Raw genomic sequence first — 22859 nt, forward strand, 5'->3', positions numbered from 1 at the left:
AAGGACGCGTGGCGCAGCGGTCCTCCCGTAGCGAGGATTTTTCTCCCCGAAAGACAGCCGTCTGAAGTACGCGTGGAGTGGAGGTCCTCCCATTTCTGAACCTGGCGCGTTCTCACATCGAAAAGGGGAGTGTTTCCCAGTAGGGCATTGGTTCCCAGGGAGGATTGATTCCTCGGTGTGGACATTTTTCACATTCACAAGTCTGAGAAATTTCAGATTTACAATCCCCCTTGAGGATCATTGGGAGACCAGTCTCCCCACTGGTCATTTCACATGATCAATTTGTAATCCTCAATGCCCTTCTAACTCGAGAGAGACACGCTCTTCAACTTTCGAAGGGGAATGAGAACCGTGAGGGAGGAAATCGGCCAGAAAAGAAAGCCAAACCAATGTCTTGCTGGGCGCGTCGCGAGAAAGCCAAATTAGCGACAGTCCCTTTTTGGCCTAAATGTGTACATTTACACTCCACACCGGAAGACGCTTTCATTGCTTCGCAAGGAGTTTTCTCCCCTAACATCGTCGTAAGGACGCGTGGCGCAGCGGTCCTCCCGTAGCGAGGATTTTTCTCCCCGAAAGACAGCCGTCTGAAGTACGCGTGGAGTGGAGGTCCTCCCATTTCTGAACCTGGCGCGTTCTCACATCGAAAAGGGGAGTGTTTCCCAGTAGGGCATTGGTTCCCAGGGAGGATTGATTCCTCAGTGTGGACATTTTTCACATTCACAAGTCTGAGAAATTTCAGATTTACAATCCCCCTTGAGGATCATTGGGAGACCAGTCTCCCCACTGGTCATTTCACATGATCAATTTGTAATCCTCAATGCCCTTCTAACTCGAGAGAGACACGCTCTTCAACTTTCGAAGGGGAATGAGAACCGTGAGGGAGGAAATCGGCCAGAAAAGAAAGCCAAACCAATGTTTTGCTGGGCGCGTCGCGAGAAAGCCAAATTAGCGACAGTCCCTTTTTGGCCTAAATGTGTACATTTACACTCCACACCGGAAGACGCTTTCATTGCTTCGCAAGGAGTTTTCTCCCCTATCATCGTCGTAAGGACGCGTGGCGCAGCGGTCCTCCCGTAGCGAGGATTTTTCTCCCCGAAAGACAGCCGTCTGAAGTACGCGTGGAGTGGTGGTCCTCCCATTTCTGAACCTGGCGCGTTCTCACATCGAAATGGGGAGTGTTTCCCAGTAGGGCATTGGTTCCCAGGGACGATTGTTTCCTCAGTGTGGACATTTTTCACATTCACAAGTCTGAGAAATTTCAGATTTACAATCCCCTTTGAGGATCATTGGGAGACCAGTCTCCCCACTGGTCATTTCACATGATCAATTTGTAATCCTCAATGCCCTTCTAACTCGAGAGAGACACGCTCTTCAACTTTCGAAGGGGAATGAGAACCGTGAGGGAGGAAATCGGCCAGAAAAGAAAGCCAAACCAATGTTTTGCTGGGCGCGTCGCGAGAAAGCCAAATTAGCGACAGTCGCTTTTTGGCCTAAATGTGTACATTTACACTCCACACCGGAAGACGCTTTCATTGCTTCGCAAGGAGTTTTCTCCCCTAACATCGTCGTAAGGACGCGTGGCGCAGCGGTCCTCCCGTAGCGAGGATTTTTCTCCCCGAAAGACAGCCGTCTGAAGTACGCTTGGAGTGGAGGTCCTCCCATTTCTGATCCTGGCGCGTTCTCACATCGAAATGGGGAGTGTTTCCCAGTAGGGCATTGGTTCCCAGGGAGGATTGATTCCTCTGTGTGGACATTTTTCACATTCACAAGTCTGAGAAATTTCAGATTTACCATCCCCCTTGAGGATCATTGGGAGACCAGTCTCCCCACTGGTCATTTCACATGATCAATTTGTAATCCTCAATGCCCTTCTAACTCGAGTGAGACACGCTCTTCAACTTTCCAAGGGGAATGAGAACCGTGAGGGAGGAAATCGGCCAGAAAAGAAAGCGAAACCAATGTTTTGCTGGGCGCGTCGCGAGAAAGCCAAATTAGCGACAGTCCCTTTTTGGCCTAAATGTGTACATTTACACTCCACACCGGAAGACGCTTTCATTGCTTCGCAAGGAGTTTTCTCCCCTATCATGGTCGTAAGGACGCGTGGCGCAGCGGTCCTCCCGTAGCGAGGATTTTTCTCCCCGAAAGACAGCCGTCTGAAGTACGCGTGGAGTGGAGGTCCTCCCATTTCTGAACCTGGCGCGTTCTCACATCGAAATGGGGAGTGTTTCCCAGTAGGGCATTGGTTCCCAGGGAGGATTGATTCCTCTGTGTGGACATTTTTCACATTCACAAGTCTGAGAAATTTCAGATTTACAATCCCCCTTGCGGATCATTGGGAGACCAGTCTCCCCACTGGTCATTTCACATGATCAATTTGTAATCCTCACTGCCCTTCTAACTCGAGAGAGACACGCTCTTCAACTTTCGAAGGGGAATGAGAACCGTGAGGGAGGAAATCGGCCAGAAAAGAAAGCCAAACCAATGTTTTGCTGGGCGCGTCGCGAGAAAGCCAAATTAGCGACAGTCGCTTTTTGGCCTAAATGTGTACATTTACACTCCACACCGGAAGACGCTTTCATTGCTTCGCAAGGAGTTTTCTCCCCTATCATCGTCGTAAGGACGTGTGGCGCAGCGGTCCTCCCGTAGCGAGGATTTTTCTCCCCGAAAGACAGCCGTCTGAAGTACGCTTGGAGTGGAGGTCCTCCCATTTCTGATCCTGGCGCGTTCTCACATCGAAATGGGGAGTGTTTCCCAGTAGGGCATTGGTTCCCAGGGAGGATTGATTCCTCTGTGTGGACATTTTTCACATTCACAAGTCTGAGAAATTTCAGATTTACAATCCCCCTTGAGGATCATTGGGAGGCCAGTCTCCCCACTGGTCATTTCACATGATCAATTTGTAATCCTCAATGCCCTTCTAACTCGAGAGAGACACGCTCTTCAACTTTCGAAGGGGAATGAGAACCGTGAGGGAGGAAATCGGCCAGAAAAGAAAGCCAAACCAATGTTTTGCTGGGCGCGTCGCGAGAAAGCCAAATTAGCGACAGTCCCTTTTTGGCCTAAATGTGTACATTTACACTCCACACCGGAAGACGCTTTCATTGCTTCGCAAGGAGTTTTCTCCCCTATCATGGTCGTAAGGACGCGTGGCGCAGCGGTCCTCCCGTAGCGAGGATTTTTCTCCCCGAAAGACAGCCGTCTGAAGTACGCGTGGAGTGGAGGTCCTCCCATTTCTGAACCTGGCGCGTTCTCACATCGAAATGGGGAGTGTTTCCCAGTAGGGCATTGGTTCCCAGGGAGGATTGATTCCTCTGTGTGGACATTTTTCACATTCACAAGTCTGAGAAATTTCAGATTTACACCTTGCGGATCATTGGGAGACCAGTCTCCCCACTGGTCATTTCACATGATCAATTTGTAATCCTCACTGCCCTTCTAACTCGAGAGAGACACGCTCTTCAACTTTCGAAGGGGAATGAGAACCGTGAGGGAGGAAATCGGCCAGAAAAGAAAGCCAAACCAATGTTTTGCTGGGCGCGTCGCGAGAAAGCCAAATTAGCGACAGTCGCTTTTTGGCCTAAATGTGTACATTTACACTCCACACCGGAAGACGCTTTCATTGCTTCGCAAGGAGTTTTCTCCCCTAACATCGTCGTAAGGACGCGTGGCGCAGCGGTCCTCCCGTAGCGAGGATTTTTCTCCCCGAAAGACAGCCGTCTGAAGTACGCTTGGAGTGGAGGTCCTCCCATTTCTGATCCTGGCGCGTTCTCACATCGAAATGGGGAGTGTTTCCCAGTAGGGCATTGGTTCCCAGGGAGGATTGATTCCTCTGTGTGGACATTTTTCACATTCACAAGTCTGAGAAATTTCAGATTTACCATCCCCCTTGAGGATCATTGGGAGACCAGTCCCCCCACTGGTCATTTCACATGATCAATTTGTAATCCTCAATGCCCTTCTAACTCGAGTGAGACACGCTCTTCAACTTTCCAAGGGGAATGAGAACCGTGAGGGAGGAAATCGGCCAGAAAAGAAAGCGAAACCAATGTTTTGCTGGGCGCGTCGCGAGAAAGCCAAATTAGCGACAGTCCCTTTTTGGCCTAAATGTGTACATTTACACTCCACACCGGAAGACGCTTTCATTGCTTCGCAAGGAGTTTTCTCCCCTATCATGGTCGTAAGGACGCGTGGCGCAGCGGTCCTCCCGTAGCGAGGATTTTTCTCCCCGAAAGACAGCCGTCTGAAGTACGCGTGGAGTGGAGGTCCTCCCATTTCTGAACCTGGCGCGTTCTCACATCGAAATGGGGAGTGTTTCCCAGTAGGGCATTGGTTCCCAGGGAGGATTGATTCCTCTGTGTGGACATTTTTCACATTCACAAGTCTGAGAAATTTCAGATTTACAATCCCCCTTGCGGATCATTGGGAGACCAGTCTCCCCACTGGTCATTTCACATGATCAATTTGTAATCCTCACTGCCCTTCTAACTCGAGAGAGACACGCTCTTCAACTTTCGAAGGGGAATGAGAACCGTGAGGGAGGAAATCGGCCAGAAAAGAAAGCCAAACCAATGTTTTGCTGGGCGCGTCGCGAGAAAGCCAAATTAGCGACAGTCGCTTTTTGGCCTAAATGTGTACATTTACACTCCACACCGGAAGACGCTTTCATTGCTTCGCAAGGAGTTTTCTCCCCTATCATCGTCGTAAGGACGCGTGGCGCAGCGGTCCTCCCGTAGCGAGGATTTTTCTCCCCGAAAGACAGCCGTCTGAAGTACGCTTGGAGTGGAGGTCCTCCCATTTCTGATCCTGGCGCGTTCTCACATCGAAATGGGGAGTGTTTCCCAGTAGGGCATTGGTTCCCAGGGAGGATTGATTCCTCTGTGTGGACATTTTTCACATTCACAAGTCTGAGAAATTTCAGATTTACAATCCCCCTTGAGGATCATTGGGAGACCAGTCTCCCCACTGGTCATTTCACATGATCAATTTGTAATCCTCAATGCCCTTCTAACTCGAGAGAGACACGCTCTTCAACTTTCGAAGGGGAATGAGAACCGTGAGGGAGGAAATCGGCCAGAAAAGAAAGCCAAACCAATGTTTTGCTGGGCGCGTCGCGCGAAAGCCAAATTAGCGACAGTCCCTTTTTGGCCTAAATGTGTACATTTACACTCCACACCGGAAGACGCTTTCATTGCTTCGCAAGGAGTTTTCTCCCCTATCATCGTCGTAAGGACGCGTGGCGCAGCGGTCCTCCCGTAGCGAGGATTTTTCTCCCCGAAAGACAGCCGTCTGAAGTACGCGTGGAGTGGAGGTCCTCCCATTTCTGATCCTGGCGCGTTCTCACATCGAAAAGGGGAGTGTTTCCCAGTAGGGCATTGGTTCCCCGGGAGGATTGATTCCTCGGTGTGGACATTTTTCACATTCACAAGTCTGAGAAATTTCAGATTTACAATCCCCCTTGAGGATCATTGGGAGACCAGTCTCCCCACTGGTCATTTCACATGATCAATTTGTAATCCTCAATGCCCTTCTAACTCGAGAGAGACACGCTCTTCAACTTTCGAAGGGGAATGAGAACCGTGAGGGAGGAAATCGGCCAGAAAAGAAAGCCAAAGCAATGTTTTGCTGGGCGCGTCGCGAGAAAGCCAAATTAGCGACAGTCCCTTTTTGGCCTAAATGTGTACATTTACACTCCACACCGGAAGACGCTATCATTGCTTCGCAAGGAGTTTTCTCCCCTATCATCGTCTTAAGGACGCGTGGCGCAGCGGTCCTCCCGTAGCGAGGATTTTTCTCCCCGAAAGCCAGCCGTCTGAAGTACGCGTGGAGTGGAGGTCCTCCCATTTCTGAACCTGGCGCGTTCTCACATCGAAATGGGGAGTGTTTCCCAGTAGGGCATTGGTTCCCAGGGAGGATTGATTCCTCTGTGTGGACATTTTTCACATTCACAAGTCTGAGAAATTTCAGATTTACATTCCCCCTTGAGGTTCATTGGGAGACCAGTCTCCCCACTGGTCATTTCACATGATCAATTTGTAATCCTCACTGCCCTTCTAACTCGAGAGAGACACGCTCTTCAACTTTCGAAGGGGAATGAAAACCGTGAGGGAGGAAATCGGCCAGAAAAGAAAGCCAAAGCAATGTTTTGCTGGGCGCGTCGCGAGAAAGCCAAATTAGCGACAGTCCCTTTTTGGCCTAAATGTGTACATTTACACTCCACACCGGAAGACGCTTTCATTGCTTCGCAAGGAGTTTTCTCTCCTATCATGGTCGTAAGGACGCGTGGCGCAGCGGTCCTCCCGTAGCGAGGATTTTTCTCCCCGAAAGACAGCCGTCTGAAGTACGCGTGGAGTGGAGGTCCTCCCATTTCTGAACCTGGCGCGTTCTCACATCGAAATGGGGAGTGTTTCCCAGTAGGGCATTGGTTCCCAGGGAGGATTGATTCCTCTGTGTGGACATTTTTCACATTCACAAGTCTGAGAAATTTCAGATTTACAATCCCCCTTGCGGATCATTGGGAGACCAGTCTCCCCACTGGTCATTTCACATGATCAATTTGTAATCCTCACTGCCCTTCTAACTCGAGAGAGACACGCTCTTCAACTTTCCAAGGGGAATGAGAACCGTGAGGGAGGAAATCGGCCAGAAAAAATAGCCAAACCAATGTTTTGCTGGGCGCGTCGCGAGAAAGCCAAATTAGCGACAGTCGCTTTTTGGCCTAAATGTGTACATTTACACTCCACACCGGAAGACGCTTTCATTGCTTCGCAAGGAGTTTTCTCCCCTATCATCGTCGTAAGGACGCGTGGCGCAGCGGTCCTCCCGTAGCGAGGATTTTTCTCCCCGAAAGCCAGCCGTCTGAAGTACGCGTGGAGTGGAGGTCCTCCCATTTCTGAACCTGGCGCGTTCTCACATCGAAATGGGGAGTGTTTCCCAGTAGGGCATTGGTTCCCAGGGAGGATTGATTCCTCTGTGTGGACATTTTTCACATTCACAAGTCTGAGAAATTTCAGATTTACATTCCCCCTTGAGGTTCATTGGGAGACCAGTCTCCCCACTGGTCATTTCACATGATCAATTTGTAATCCTCACTGCCCTTCTAACTCGAGAGAGACACGCTCTTCAACTTTCGAAGGGGAATGAAAACCGTGAGGGAGGAAATCGGCCAGAAAAGAAAGCCAAAGCAATGTTTTGCTGGGCGCGTCGCGAGAAAGCCAAATTAGCGACAGTCCCTTTTTGGCCTAAATGTGTACATTTACACTCCACACCGGAAGACGCTTTCATTGCTTCGCAAGGAGTTTTCTCCCCTATCATCGTCGTAAGGACGCGTGGCGCAGCGGTCCTCCCGTAGCGAGGATTTTTCTCCCCGAAAGACAGCCGTCTGAAGTACGCGTGGAGTGGTGGTCCTCCCATTTCTGAACCTGGCGCGTTCTCACATCGAAATGGGGAGTGTTTCCCAGTAGGGCATTGGTTCCCAGGGAGGATTGTTTCCTCAGTGTGGACATTTTTCACATTCACAAGTCTGAGAAATTTCAGATTTACAATCCCCTTTGAGGATCATTGGGAGACCAGTCTCCCCACTGGTCATTTCACATGATCAATTTGTAATCCTCAATGCCCTTCTAACTCGAGAGAGACACGCTCTTCAACTTTCGAAGGGGAATGAGAACCGTGAGGGAGGAAATCGGCCAGAAAAGAAAGCCAAACCAATGTTTTGCTGGGCGCGTCGCGAGAAAGCCAAATTAGCGACAGTCCCTTTTTGGCCTAAATGTGTACATTTACACTCCACACCGGAAGACGCTTTCATTGCTTCGCAAGGAGTTTTCTCCACTAACATCGTCGTAAGGACGCGTGTCGCAGCGGTCCTCCCGTAGCGAGGATTTTTCTCCCCGAAAGCCAGGCGTCTGAAGTACGCGTGGAGTGGAGGTCCTCCCATTTCTGATCCTGGCGCGTTCTCACATCGAAATGGGGAGTGTTTCCCAGTAGGGCATTGGTTCCCAGGGAGGATTGATTCCTCTGTGTGGACATTTTTCACATTCACAAGTCTGAGAAATTTCAGATTTACCGTCCCCCTTGAGGATCATTGGGAGACCAGTCTCCCCACTGGTCATTTCACATGATCAATTTGTAATCCTCAATGCCCTTCTAACTCGAGTGAGACACGCTCTTCAACTTTCCAAGGGGAATGAGAACCGTGAGGGAGGAAATCGGCCAGAAAAGAAAGCCAAACCAATGTTTTTCTGGGCGCGTCGCGAGAAAGCCAAATTAGCGACAGTCCCTTTTTGGCCTAAATGTGTACATTTACACTCCACACCGGAAGACGCTTTCATTGCTTCGCAAGGAGTTTTCTCCCCTATCATGGTCGTAAGGACGCGTGGCGCAGCGGTCCTCCCGTAGCGAGGATTTTTCTCCCCGAAAGACAGCCGTCTGAAGTACGCGTGGAGTGGAGGTCCTCCCATTTCTGAACCTGGCGCGTTCTCACATCGAAATGGGGAGTGTTTCCCAGTAGGGCATTGATTCCCAGGGAGGATTGATTCCTCTGTGTGGACATTTTTCACATTCACAAATCTGAGAAATTTCAGATTTACAATCCCCCTTGCGGATCATTGGGAGACCAGTCTCCCCACTGGTCATTTCACATGATCAATTTGTAATCCTCAATGCCCTTCTAACTCGAGAGAGACACGCTCTTCAACTTTCGAAGGGGAATGAGAACCGTGAGGGAGGAAATCGGCCAGAAAAGAAAGCCAAACCAATGTTTTGCTGGGCGCGTCGCGAGAAAGCCAAATTAGCGACAGTCGCTTTTTGGCCTAAATGTGTACATTTACACTCCACACCGGAAGACGCATTCATTGCTTCGCAAGGAGTTTTCTCCCCTATCATCGTCCTAAGGACGCGTGGCGCAGCGGTCCTCCCGTAGCGAGGATTTTTCTCCCCGAAAGACAGCCGTCTGAAGTACGCTTGGAGTGGAGGTCCTCCCATTTCTGATCCTGGCGCGTTCTCACATCGAAATGGGGAGTGTTTCCCAGTAGGGCATTGGTTCCCAGGGAGGATTGATTCCTCTGTGTGGACATTTTTCACATTCACAAGTCTGAGAAATTTCAGATTTACAATCCCCCTTGAGGATCATTGGGAGACCAGTCTCCCCACTGGTCATTTCACATGATCAATTTGTAATCCTCAATGCCCTTCTAACTCGAGAGAGACACGCTCTTCAACTTTCGAAGGGGAATGAGAACCGTGAGGGAGGAAATCGGCCAGAAAATAAAGCCAAAACAATGTTTTGCTGGGCGCGTCGCGAGAAAGCCAAATTAGCGACAGTCCCTTTTTGGCCTAAATGTGTACATTTACACTCCACACCGGAAGACGCTTTCATTGCTTCGCAAGGAGTTTTCTCCCCTATCATCGTCGTAAGGACGCGTGGCGCAGCGGTCCTCCCGTAGCGAGGATTTTTCTCCCCGAAAGGCAGCCGTCTGAAGTACGCGTGGAGTGGAGGTCCTCCCATTTCTGATCCTGGCGCGTTCTCACATCGAAAAGGGGAGTGTTTCCCAGTAGGGCTTTGGTTCCCAGGGAGGATTGATTCCTTGGTGTGGACATTTTTCACATTCACAAGTCTGAGAAATTTCAGATTTACAATCCCCCTTGAGGATCATTGGGAGACCAGTCTCCCCACTGGTCATTTCACATGATCAATTTGTAATCCTCAATGCCCTTCTAACTCGAGAGAGACACGCTCTTCAACTTTCGAAGGGGAATGAGAACCGTGAGGGAGGAAATCGGCCAGAAAAGAAAGCGAAACCAATGTTTTCCTGGGCGCGTCGCGAGAAAGCCAAATTAGCGACAGTCCCTTTTTGGCCTAAATGTGTACATTTACACTCCACACCGGAAGACGCTTACATTGCTTCGCAAGGAGTTTTCTCCCCTATCATGGTCGTAAGGACGCGTGGCGCAGCGGTCCTCCCGTAGCGAGGATTTTTCTCCCCGAAAGACAGCCGTCTGAAGTACGCGTGGAGTGGAGGTCCTCCCATTTCTGATCCTGGCGCGTTCTCACATCGAAATGGGGAGTGTTTCCCAGTAGGGCATTGGTTCCCAGGGAGGATTGATTCCTCTGTGTGGACATTTTTCACATTCACAAGTCTGAGAAATTTCAGATTTACAATCCCCCTTGAGGATCATTGGGAGGCCAGTCTCCCCACTGGTCATTTCACATGATCAATTTGTAATCCTCAATGCCCTTCTAACTCGAGAGAGACACGCTCTTCAACTTTCGAAGGGGAATGAGAACCCTGAGGGAGGAAATCGGCCAGAAAAGAAAGCCAAACCAATGTTTTGCTGGGCGCGTCGCGAGAAAGCCAAATTAGCGACAGTCTTTTTTTGGCCTAAATGTGTACATTTACACTCCACACCGGAAGACGCTTTCATTGCTTCGCAAGGAGTTTTCTACCCTATCATGGTCGTAAGGACGCGTGGCGCAGCGGTCCTCCCGTAGCGAGGATTTTTCTCCCCGAAAGACAGCCGTCTGAAGTGCGCGTGGAGTGGAGGTCCTCCCATTTCTGAACCTGGCGCGTTCTCACATCGAAATGGGGAGTGTTTCCCAGTAGGGCATTGGTTCCCAGGGAGGATTCATTCCTCTGTGTGGACATTTTTCACATTCACAAGTCTGAGAAATTTCAGATTTACAATCCCCCTTGCGGATCATTGGGAGACCAGTCTCCCCACTGGTCATTTCACATGATCAATTTGTAATCCTCACTGCCCTTCTAACTCGAGAGAGACACGCTCTTCAACTTTCGAAGGGGATTGAGAACCGTGAGGGAGGAAATCGGCCAGAAAAGAAAGCCAAACCAATGTTTTGCTGGGCGCGTCGCGAGAAAGCCAAATTAGCGACAGTCGCTTTTTGGCCTAAATGTGTACATTTACACTCCACACCGGAAGACGCTTTCATTGCTTCGCAAGGAGTTTTCTCCCCTATCATGGTCGTAAGGACGCGTGGCGCAGTGGTCCTCCCGTAGCGAGAATTTTTCTCCCCGAAAGACAGCCGTCTGAAGTACGCTTGGAGTGGAGGTCCTCCCATTTCTGATCCTGGCGCGTTCTCACATCGAAATGGGGAGTGTTTCCCAGTAGGGCATTGGTTCCCAGGGAGGATTGATTCCTCTGTGTGGACATTTTTCACATTCACAAGTCTGAGAAATTTCAGATTTACAATCCCCCTTGAGGATCATTGGGAGGCCAGTCTCCCCACTGGTCATTTCACATGATCAATTTGTAATCCTCAATGCCCTTCTAACTCGAGAGAGACACGCTCTTCAACTTTCGAAGGGGAATGAGAACCGTGAGGGAGGAAATCGGCCAGAAAAGAAAGCCAAACCAATGTTTTGCTGGGCGCGTCGCGAGAAAGCCAAATTAGCGACAGTCCCTTTTTGGCCTAAATGTGTACATTTACACTCCACACCGGAAGACGCTTTCATTGCTTCGCAAGGAGTTTTCTCCCCTATCATGGTCGTAAGGACGCGTGGCGCAGCGGTCCTCCCGTAGCGAGGATTTTTCTCCCCGAAAGACAGCCGTCTGAAGTACGCGTGGAGTGGAGGTCCTCCCATTTCTGAACCTGGCGCGTTCTCACATCGAAATGGGGAGTGTTTCCCAGTAGGGCATTGGTTCCCAGGGAGGATTGATTCCTCTGTGTGGACATTTTTCACATTCACAAGTCTGAGAAATTTCAGATTTACACCTTGCGGATCATTGGGAGACCAGTCTCCCCACTGGTCATTTCACATGATCAATTTGTAATCCTCACTGCCCTTCTAACTCGAGAGAGACACGCTCTTCAACTTTTGAAGGGGAATGAGAACCGTGAGGGAGGAAATCGGCCAGAAAAGAAAGCCAAACCAATGTTTTGCTGGGCGCGTCGCGAGAAAGCCAAATTAGCGACAGTCGCTTTTTGGCCTAAATGTGTACATTTACACTCCACACCGGAAGACGCTTTCATTGCTTCGCAAGGAGTTTTCTCCCCTAACATCGTCGTAAGGACGCGTGGCGCAGCGGTCCTCCCGTAGCGAGGATTTTTCTCCCCGAAAGACAGCCGTCTGAAGTACGCTTGGAGTGGAGGTCCTCCCATTTCTGATCCTGGCGCGTTCTCACATCGAAATGGGGAGTGTTTCCCAGTAGGGCATTGGTTCCCAGGGAGGATTGATTCCTCTGTGTGGACATTTTTCACATTCACAAGTCTGAGAAATTTCAGATTTACCATCCCCCTTGAGGATCATTGGGAGACCAGTCTCCCCACTGGTCATTTCACATGATCAATTTGTAATCCTCAATGCCCTTCTAACTCGAGTGAGACACGCTCTTCAACTTTCCAAGGGGAATGAGAACCGTGAGGGAGGAAATCGGCCAGAAAAGAAAGCGAAACCAATGTTTTGCTGGGCGCGTCGCGAGAAAGCCAAATTAGCGACAGTCCCTTTTTGGCCTAAATGTGTACATTTACACTCCACACCGGAAGACGCTTTCATTGCTTCGCAAGGAGTTTTCTCCCCTATCATGGTCGTAAGGACGCGTGGCGCAGCGGTCCTCCCGTAGCGAGGATTTTTCTCCCCGAAAGACAGCCGTCTGAAGTACGCGTGGAGTGGAGGTCCTCCCATTTCTGAACCTGGCGCGTTCTCACATCGAAATGGGGAGTGTTTCCCAGTAGGGCATTGGTTCCCAGGGAGGATTGATTCCTCTGTGTGGACATTTTTCACATTCACAAGTCTGAGAAATTTCAGATTTACAATCCCCCTTGCGGATCATTGGGAGACCAGTCTCCCCACTGGTCATTTCACATGATCAATTTGTAATCCTCACTGCCCTTCTAACTCGAGAGAGACACGCTCTTCAACTTTCGAAGGGGAATGAGAACCGTGAGGGAGGAAATCGGCCAGAAAAGAAAGCCAAACCAATGTTTTGCTGGGCGCGTCGCGAGAAAGCCAAATTAGCGACAGTCGCTTTTTGGCCTAAATGTGTACATTTACACTCCACACCGGAAGACGCTTTCATTGCTTCGCAAGGAGTTTTCTCCCCTATCATCGTCGTAAGGACGCGTGGCGCAGCGGTCCTCCCGTAGCGAGGATTTTTCTCCCCGAAAGACAGCCGTCTGAAGTACGCTTGGAGTGGAGGTCCTCCCATTTCTGATCCTGGCGCGTTCTCACATCGAAATGGGGAGTGTTTCCCAGTAGGGCATTGGTTCCCAGGGAGGATTGATTCCTCTGTGTGGACATTTTTCACATTCACAAGTCTGAGAAATTTCAGATTTACAATCCCCCTTGAGGATCATTGGGAGACCAGTCTCCCCACTGGTCATTTCACATGATCAATTTGTAATCCTCAATGCCCTTCTAACTCGAGAGAGACACGCTCTTCAACTTTCGAAGGGGAATGAGAACCGTGAGGGAGGAAATCGGCCAGAAAAGAAAGCCAAAACAATGTTTTGCTGGGCGCGTCGCGCGAAAGCCAAATTAGCGACAGTCCCTTTTTGGCCTAAATGTGTACATTTACACTCCACACCGGAAGACGCTTTCATTGCTTCGCAAGGAGTTTTCTCCCCTATCATCGTCGTAAGGACGCGTGGCGCAGCGGTCCTCCCGTAGCGAGGATTTTTCTCCCCGAAAGACAGCCGTCTGAAGTACGCGTGGAGTGGAGGTCCTCCCATTTCTGATCCTGGCGCGTTCTCACATCGAAAAGGGGAGTGTTTCCCAGTAGGGCATTGGTTCCCAGGGAGGATTGATTCCTCGGTGTGGACATTTTTCACATTCACAAGTCTGAGAAATTTCAGATTTACAATCCCCCTTGAGGATCATTGGGAGACCAGTCTCCCCACTGGTCATTTCACATGATCAATTTGTAATCCTCACTGCCCTTCTAACTCGAGAGAGACACGCTCTTCAACTTTCGAAGGGGAATGAGAACCGTGAGGGAGGAAATCGGCCAGAAAAGAAAGCCAAAGCAATGTTTTGCTGGGCGCGTCGCGAGAAAGCCAAATTAGCGACAGTCCCTTTTTGGCCTAAATGTGTACATTTACACTCCACACCGGAAGACGCTATCATTGCTTCGCAAGGAGTTTTCTCCCCTATCATCGTCTTAAGGACGCGTGGCGCAGCGGTCCTCCCGTAGCGAGGATTTTTCTCCCCGAAAGCCAGCCGTCTGAAGTACGCGTGGAGTGGAGGTCCTCCCATTTCTGAACCTGGCGCGTTCTCACATCGAAATGGGGAGTGTTTCCCAGTAGGGCATTGGTTCCCAGGGAGGATTGATTCCTCTGTGTGGACATTTTTCACATTCACAAGTCTGAGAAATTTCAGATTTACAATCCCCCTTGCGGATCATTGGGAGACCAGTCTCCCCACTGGTCATTTCACATGATCAATTTGTAATCCTCAATGCCCTTCTATCTCGAGAGAGACACGCTCTTCAACTTTCGAAGGGGAATGAGAACCGTGAGGGAGGAAATCGGCCAGAAAAGAAAGCCAAACCAATGTTTTGCTGGGCGCGTCGCGAGAAAGCCAAATTAGCGACAGTCCCTTTTTGGCCTAAATGTGTACATTTACACTCCACACCGGAAGACGCTTTCATTGCTTCGCAAGGAGTTTTCTCCCCTAACATCGTCGTAAGGACGCGTGGCGTAGCGGTCCTCCCGTAGCGAGGATTTTTCTCCCCGAAAGCCAGCCGTCTGAAGTACGCGTGGAGTGGAGGTCCTCCCATTTCTGATCCTGGCGCGTTCTCACATCGAAATGGGGAGTGTTTCCCAGTAGGGCATTGGTTCCCAGGGAGGATTGATTCCTCTGTGTGGACATTTTTCACATTCACAAGTCTGAGAAATTTCAGATTTACCGTCCCCCTTGAGGATCATTGGGAGGCCAGTCTCCCCACTGGTCATTTCACATGATCAATTTGTAATCCTCAATGCCCTTCTAACTCGAGTGAGACACGCTCTTCAACTTTCCAAGGGGAATGAGAACCGTGAGGGAGGAAATCGGCCAGAAAAGAAAGCCAAACCAATGTTTTTCTGGGCGCGTCGCGAGAAAGCCAAATTAGCGACAGTCCCTTTTTGGCCTAAATGTGTACATTTACACTCCACACCGGAAGACGCTATCATTGCTTCGCAAGGAGTTTTCTCCCCTATCATCGTCTTAAGGACGCGTGGCGCAGCGGTCCTCCCGTAGCGAGGATTTTTCTCCCCGAAAGCCAGCCGTCTGAAGTACGCGTGGAGTGGAGGTCCTCCCATTTCTGAACCTGGCGCGTTCTCACATCGAAATGGGGAGTGTTTCCCAGTAGGGCATTGGTTCCCAGGGAGGATTGATTCCTCTGTGTGGACATTTTTCACATTCACAAGTCTGAGAAATTTCAGATTTACATTCCCCCTTGAGGTTCATTGGGAGACCAGTCTCCCCACTGGTCATTTCACATGATCAATTTGTAATCCTCACTGCCCTTCTAACTCGAGAGAGACACGCTCTTCAACTTTCGAAGGGGAATGAAAACCGTGAGGGAGGAAATCGGCCAGAAAAGAAAGCCAAAGCAATGTTTTGCTGGGCGCGTCGCGAGAAAGCCAAATTAGCGACAGTCGCTTTTTGGCCTAAATGTGTACATTTACACTCCACACCGGAAGACGCTTTCATTGCTTCGCAAGGAGTTTTCTCCCCTATCATCGTCGTAAGGACGCGTGGCGCAGCGCTCCTCCCGTAGCGAGGATTTTTCTCCCCGAAAGACAGCCGTCTGAAGTACGCGTGGAGTGGTGGTCCTCCCATTTCTGAACCTGGCGCGTTCTCACATCGAAATGGGGAGTGTTTCCCAGTAGGGCATTGGTTCCCAGGGAGGATTGTTTCCTCAGTGTGGACATTTTTCACATTCACAAGTCTGAGAAATTTCAGATTTAAAATCCCCTTTGAGGATCATTGGGAGACCAGTCTCCCCACTGGTCATTTCACATGATCAATTTGTAATCCTCAATGCCCTTCTATCTCGAGAGAGACACGCTCTTCAACTTTCGAAGGGGAATGAGAACCGTGAGGGAGGAAATCGGTCAGAAAAGAAAGCCAAACCAATGTTTTGCTGGGCGCGTCGCGAGAAAACCAAATTAGCGACAGTCCCTTTTTGGCCTAAATGTGTACATTTACACTCCACACCGGAAGACGCTTTCATTGCTTCGCAAGGAGTTTTCTCCCCTATCATCGTCGTAAGGACGCGTGGCGTAGCGGTCCTCCCGTAGCGAGGATTTTTCTCCCCGAAAGACGGCCGTCTGAATTACGCGTGAGGTGGAGGTCCTCCCATTTCTGATCCTGGCGCGTTCTCACATCGAAATGGGGAGTGTTTCCCAGTAGGGCATTGGTTCCCAGGGAGGATTGATTCCTCGGTGTGGACATTTTTCACATTCACAAGTCTGAGAAATTTCAGATTTACAATCCCCCTTGAGGATCATTGGGAGACCAGTCTCCCCACTGGTCATTTCACATGATCAATTTGTAATCCTCAATGCCCTTCTAACTCGAGAGAGACACGCTCTTCAACTTTCGAAGGGGAATGAGAACCGTGAGGGAGGAAATCGGCCAGAAAAGAAAGCCAAAGCAATGTTTTGCTGGGCGCGTCGCGAGAAAGCCAAATTAGCGACAGTCCCTTTTTGGCCTAAATGTGTACATTTACACTCCACACCGGAAGACGCTTTCATTGCTTCGCAAGGAGTTTTCTCCCCTATCATCGTCGTAAGGACGCGTGGCGCAGCGGTCCTCCCGTAGCGAGGATTTTTCTCCCCGAAAGACAGCCGTCTGAAGTACGCGTGGAGTGGAGGTCCTCCCATTTCTGAACCTGGCGCGTTCTCACATCGAAAAGGGGAGTGTTTCCCAGTAGGGCATTGGTTCCCAGGGAGGATTGATTCCTCGGTGTGGACATTTTTCACATTCACAAGTCTGAGAAATTTCAGATTTACAATCCCCCTTGAGGATCATTGGGAGACCAGTCTCCCCACTGGTCATTTCACATGATCAATTTGTAATCCTCAATGCCCTTCTAACTCGAGAGAGACACGCTCTTCAACTTTCGAAGGGGAATGAGAACCGTGAGGGAGGAAATCGGCCAGAAAAGAAAGCCAAACCAATGTCTTGCTGGGCGCGTCGCGAGAAAGCCAAATTAGCGACAGTCCCTTTTTGGCCTAAATGTGTACATTTACACTCCACACCGGAAGACGCTTTCATTGCTTCGCAAGGAGTTTTCTCCCCTAACATCGTCGTAAGGACGCGTGGCGCAGCGGTCCTCCCGTAGCGAGGATTTTTCTCCCCGAAAGACAGCCGTCTGAAGTACGCGTGGAGTGGAGGTCCTCCCATTTCTGAACCTGGCGCGTTCTCACATCGAAAAGGGGAGTGTTTCCCAGTAGGGCATTGGTTCCCAGGGAGGATTGATTCCTCAGTGTGGACATTTTTCACATTCACAAGTCTGAGAAATTTCAGATTTACAATCCCCCTTGAGGATCATTGGGAGACCAGTCTCCCCACTGGTCATTTCACATGATCAATTTGTAATCCTCAATGCCCTTCTAACTCGAGAGAGACACGCTCTTCAACTTTCGAAGGGGAATGAGAACCGTGAGGGAGGAAATCGGCCAGAAAAGAAAGCCAAACCAATGTTTTGCTGGGCGCGTCGCGAGAAAGCCAAATTAGCGACAGTCCCTTTTTGGCCTAAATGTGTACATTTACACTCCACACCGGAAGACGCTTTCATTGCTTCGCAAGGAGTTTTCTCCCCTATCATCGTCGTAAGGACGCGTGGCGCAGCGGTCCTCCCGTAGCGAGGATTTTTCTCCCCGAAAGACAGCCGTCTGAAGTACGCGTGGAGTGGTGGTCCTCCCATTTCTGAACCTGGCGCGTTCTCACATCGAAATGGGGAGTGTTTCCCAGTAGGGCATTGGTTCCCAGGGACGATTGTTTCCTCAGTGTGGACATTTTTCACATTCACAAGTCTGAGAAATTTCAGATTTACAATCCCCTTTGAGGATCATTGGGAGACCAGTCTCCCCACTGGTCATTTCACATGATCAATTTGTAATCCTCAATGCCCTTCTAACTCGAGAGAGACACGCTCTTCAACTTTCGAAGGGGAATGAGAACCGTGAGGGAGGAAATCGGCCAGAAAAGAAAGCCAAACCAATGTTTTGCTGGGCGCGACGCGAGAAAGCCAAATTAGCGACAGTCCCTTTTTGGCCTAAATGTGTACATTTACACTCCACACCGGAAGACGCTTTCATTGCTTCGCAAGGAGTTTTCTCCCCTATCATCGTCGTAAGGACGCGTGGCGCAGCGGTCCTCCCGTAGCGAGGATTTTTCTCCCCGAAAGACAGCCGTCTGAAGTACGCGTGGAGTGGAGGTCCTCCCATTTCTGAACCTGGTGCGTTCTCACATCGAAATGGGGAGTGTTTCCCAGTAGGGCATTGGTTCTCAGGGAGGATTGATTCCTCTGTGTGGACATTTTTCACATTCACAAGTCTGAGAAATTTCAGATTTACAATCCCCCTTGAGGATCATTGGGAGACCAGTCTCCCCACTGGTCATTTCACATGATCAATTTGTAATCCTCACTGCCCTTCTAACTCGAGAGAGACACGCTCTTCAACTTTCGAAGGGGAATGAAAACCGTGAGGGAGGAAATCGGCCAGAAAAGAAAGCCAAACAAATGTTTTGCTGGGCGCGTCACGAGAAAGCCAAATTAGCGACATTCCCTTTTTGGCCTAAATGTGTACATTTATACTCCACACCGGAAGACGCTTTCATTGCTTCGCAAGGAGTTTTCTCCCCTATCATCGTCGTAAGGACGCGTGGCGTAGCGGTCCTCCCGTAGCGAGGATTTTTCTCCCCGAAAGACAGCCGTCTGAAGTACGCGTGGACTGGAGGTCCTCCCATTTCTGATCCTGGCGTGTTCTCACATCGAAATGGGGAGTGTTTCCCATTAGGGCATTGGTTCCCAGGGAGGATTGATTCCTCGGTGTGGACATTTTTCACATTCACAAGTCTGAGAAATTTCAGATTTACAATCCCCCTTGAGGATCATTGGGAGACCAGTCTCCCCACTGGTCATTTCACATGATCAATTTGTAATCCTCAATGCCCTTCTAACTCGAGAGAGACACGCTCTTCAACTTTCGAAGGGGAATGAGAACCGTGAGGGAGGAAATCGGCCAGAAAAGAAAGCCAAAGCAATGTTTTGCTGGGCGCGTCGCGAGAAAGCCAAATTAGCGACAGTCCCTTTTTGGCCTAAATGTGTACATTTACACTCCACACCGGAAGACGCTTTCATTGCTTCGCAAGGAGTTTTCTCCCCTATCATCGTCGTAAGGACGCGTGGCGCAGCGGTCCTCCCGTAGCGAGGATTTTTCTCCCCGAAAGACAGCCGTCTGAAGTACGCGTGGAGTGGAGGTCCTCCCATTTCTGAACCTGGCGCGTTCTCACATCGAAAAGGGGAGTGTTTCCCAGTAGGGCATTGGTTCCCAGGGAGGATTGATTCCTCGGTGTGGACATTTTTCACATTCACAAGTCTGAGAAATTTCAGATTTACAATCCCCCTTGAGGATCATTGGGAGACCAGTCTCCCCACTGGTCATTTCACATGATCAATTTGTAATCCTCAATGCCCTTCTAACTCGAGAGAGACACGCTCTTCAACTTTCGAAGGGGAATGAGAACCGTGAGGGAGGAAATCGGCCAGAAAAGAAAGCCAAACCAATGTCTTGCTGGGCGCGTCGCGAGAAAGCCAAATTAGCGACAGTCCCTTTTTGGCCTAAATGTGTACATTTACACTCCACACCGGAAGACGCTTTCATTGCTTCGCAAGGAGTTTTCTCCCCTAACATCGTCGTAAGGACGCGTGGCGTAGCGGTCCTCCCGTAGCGAGGATTTTTCTCCCCGAAAGCCAGCCGTCTGAAGTACGCGTGGAGTGGAGGTCCTCCCATTTCTGATCCTGGCGCGTTCTCACATCGAAATGGGGAGTGTTTCCCAGTAGGGCATTGGTTCCCAGGGAGGATTGATTCCTCTGTGTGGACATTTTTCACATTCACAAGTCTGAGAAATTTCAGATTTACCGTCCCCCTTGAGGATCATTGGGAGACCAGTCTCCCCACTGGTCATTTCACATGATCAATTTGTAATCCTCAATGCCCTTCTAACTCGAGTGAGACACGCTCTTCAACTTTCCAAGGGGAATGAGAACCGTGAGGGAGGAAATCGGCCAGAAAAGAAAGCCAAACCAATGTTTTTCTGGGCGCGTCGCGAGAAAGCCAAATTAGCGACAGTCCCTTTTTGGCCTAAATGTGTACATTTACACTCCACACCGGAAGACGCTATCATGGCTTCGCAAGGAGTTTTCTCCCCTATCATCGTCTTAAGGACGCGTGGCGCAGCGGTCCTCCCGTAGCGAGGATTTTTCTCCCCGAAAGCCAGCCGTCTGAAGTACGCGTGGAGTGGAGGTCCTCCCATTTCTGAACCTGGCGCGTTCTCACATCGAAATGGGGAGTGTTTCCCAGTAGGGCATTGGTTCCCAGGGAGGATTGATTCCTCTGTGTGGACATTTTTCACATTCACAAGTCTGAGAAATTTCAGATTTAAAATCCCCTTTGAGGATCATTGGGAGACCAGTCTCCCCACTGGTCATTTCACATGATCAATTTGTAATCCTCAATGCCCTTCTATCTCGAGAGAGACACGCTCTTCAACTTTCGAAGGGGAATGAGAACCGTGAGGGAGGAAATCGGTCAGAAAAGAAAGCCAAACCAATGTTTTGCTGGGCGCGTCGCGAGAAAACCAAATTAGCGACAGTCCCTTTTTGGCCTAAATGTGTACATTTACACTCCACACCGGAAGACGCTTTCATTGCTTCGCAAGGAGTTTTCTCCCCTATCATCGTCGTAAGGACGCGTGGCGTAGCGGTCCTCCCGTAGCGAGGATTTTTCTCCCCGAAAGACGGCCGTCTGAATTACGCGTGAGGTGGAGGTCCTCCCATTTCTGATCCTGGCGCGTTCTCACATCGAAATGGGGAGTGTTTCCCAGTAGGGCATTGGTTCCCAGGGAGGATTGATTCCTCGGTGTGGACATTTTTCACATTCACAAGTCTGAGAAATTTCAGATTTACAATCCCCCTTGAGGATCATTGGGAGACCAGTCTCCCCACTGGTCATTTCACATGATCAATTTGTAATCCTCAATGCCCTTCTAACTCGAGAGAGACACGCTCTTCAACTTTCGAAGGGGAATGAGAACCGTGAGGGAGGAAATCGGCCAGAAAAGAAAGCCAAAGCAATGTTTTGCTGGGCGCGTCGCGAGAAAGCCAAATTAGCGACAGTCCCTTTTTGGCCTAAATGTGTACATTTACACTCCACACCGGAAGACGCTTTCATTGCTTCGCAAGGAGTTTTCTCCCCTATCATCGTCGTAAGGACGCGTGGCGCAGCGGTCCTCCCGTAGCGAGGATTTTTCTCCCCGAAAGACAGCCGTCTGAAGTACGCGTGGAGTGGAGGTCCTCCCATTTCTGAACCTGGCGCGTTCTCACATCGAAAAGGGGAGTGTTTCCCAGTAGGGCATTGGTTCCCAGGGAGGATTGATTCCTCGGTGTGGACATTTTTCACATTCACAAGTCTGAGAAATTTCAGATTTACAATCCCCCTTGAGGATCATTGGGAGACCAGTCTCCCCACTGGTCATTTCACATGATCAATTTGTAATCCTCAATGCCCTTCTAACTCGAGAGAGACACGCTCTTCAACTTTCGAAGGGGAATGAGAACCGTGAGGGAGGAAATCGGCCAGAAAAGAAAGCCAAACCAATGTCTTGCTGGGCGCGTCGCGAGAAAGCCAAATTAGCGACAGTCCCTTCTTGGCCTAAATGTGTACATTTACACTCCACACCGGAAGACGCTTTCATTGCTTCGCAAGGAGTTTTCTCCCCTAACATCGTCGTAAGGACGCGTGGCGCAGCGGTCCTCCCGTAGCGAGGATTTTTCTCCCCGAAAGACAGCCGTCTGAAGTACGCGTGGAGTGGAGGTCCTCCCATTTCTGAACCTGGCGCGTTCTCACATCGAAAAGGGGAGTGTTTCCCAGTAGGGCATTGGTTCCCAGGGAGGATTGATTCCTCAGTGTGGACATTTTTCACATTCACAAGTCTGAGAAATTTCAGATTTACAATCCCCCTTGAGGATCATTGGGAGACCAGTCTCCCCACTGGTCATTTCACATGATCAATTTGTAATCCTCAATGCCCTTCTAACTCGAGAGAGACACGCTCTTCAACTTTCGAAGGGGAATGAGAACCGTGAGGGAGGAAATCGGCCAGAAAAGAAAGCCAAACCAATGTTTTGCTGGGCGCGTCGCGAGAAAGCCAAATTAGCGACAGTCCCTTTTTGGCCTAAATGTGTACATTTACACTCCACACCGGAAGACGCTTTCATTGCTTCGCAAGGAGTTTTCTCCCCTATCATCGTCGTAAGGACGCGTGGCGCAGCGGTCCTCCCGTAGCGAGGATTTTTCTCCCCGAAAGACAGCCGTCTGAAGTACGCGTGGAGTGGTGGTCCTCCCATTTCTGAACCTGGCGCGTTCTCACATCGAAATGGGGAGTGTTTCCCAGTAGGGCATTGGTTCCCAGGGACGATTGTTTCCTCAGTGTGGACATTTTTCACATTCACAAGTCTGAGAAATTTCAGATTTACAATCCCCTTTGAGGATCATTGGGAGACCAGTCTCCCCACTGGTCATTTCACATGATCAATTTGTAATCCTCAATGCCCTTCTAACTCGAGAGAGACACGCTCTTCAACTTTCGAAGGGGAATGAGAACCGTGAGGGAGGAAATCGGCCAGAAAAGAAA

Source organism: Monodelphis domestica, chromosome 3, assembly GCF_027887165.1.
Source record: "Monodelphis domestica isolate mMonDom1 chromosome 3, mMonDom1.pri, whole genome shotgun sequence".
Classification (NCBI taxonomy): Eukaryota; Metazoa; Chordata; class Mammalia; order Didelphimorphia; family Didelphidae; genus Monodelphis; species Monodelphis domestica.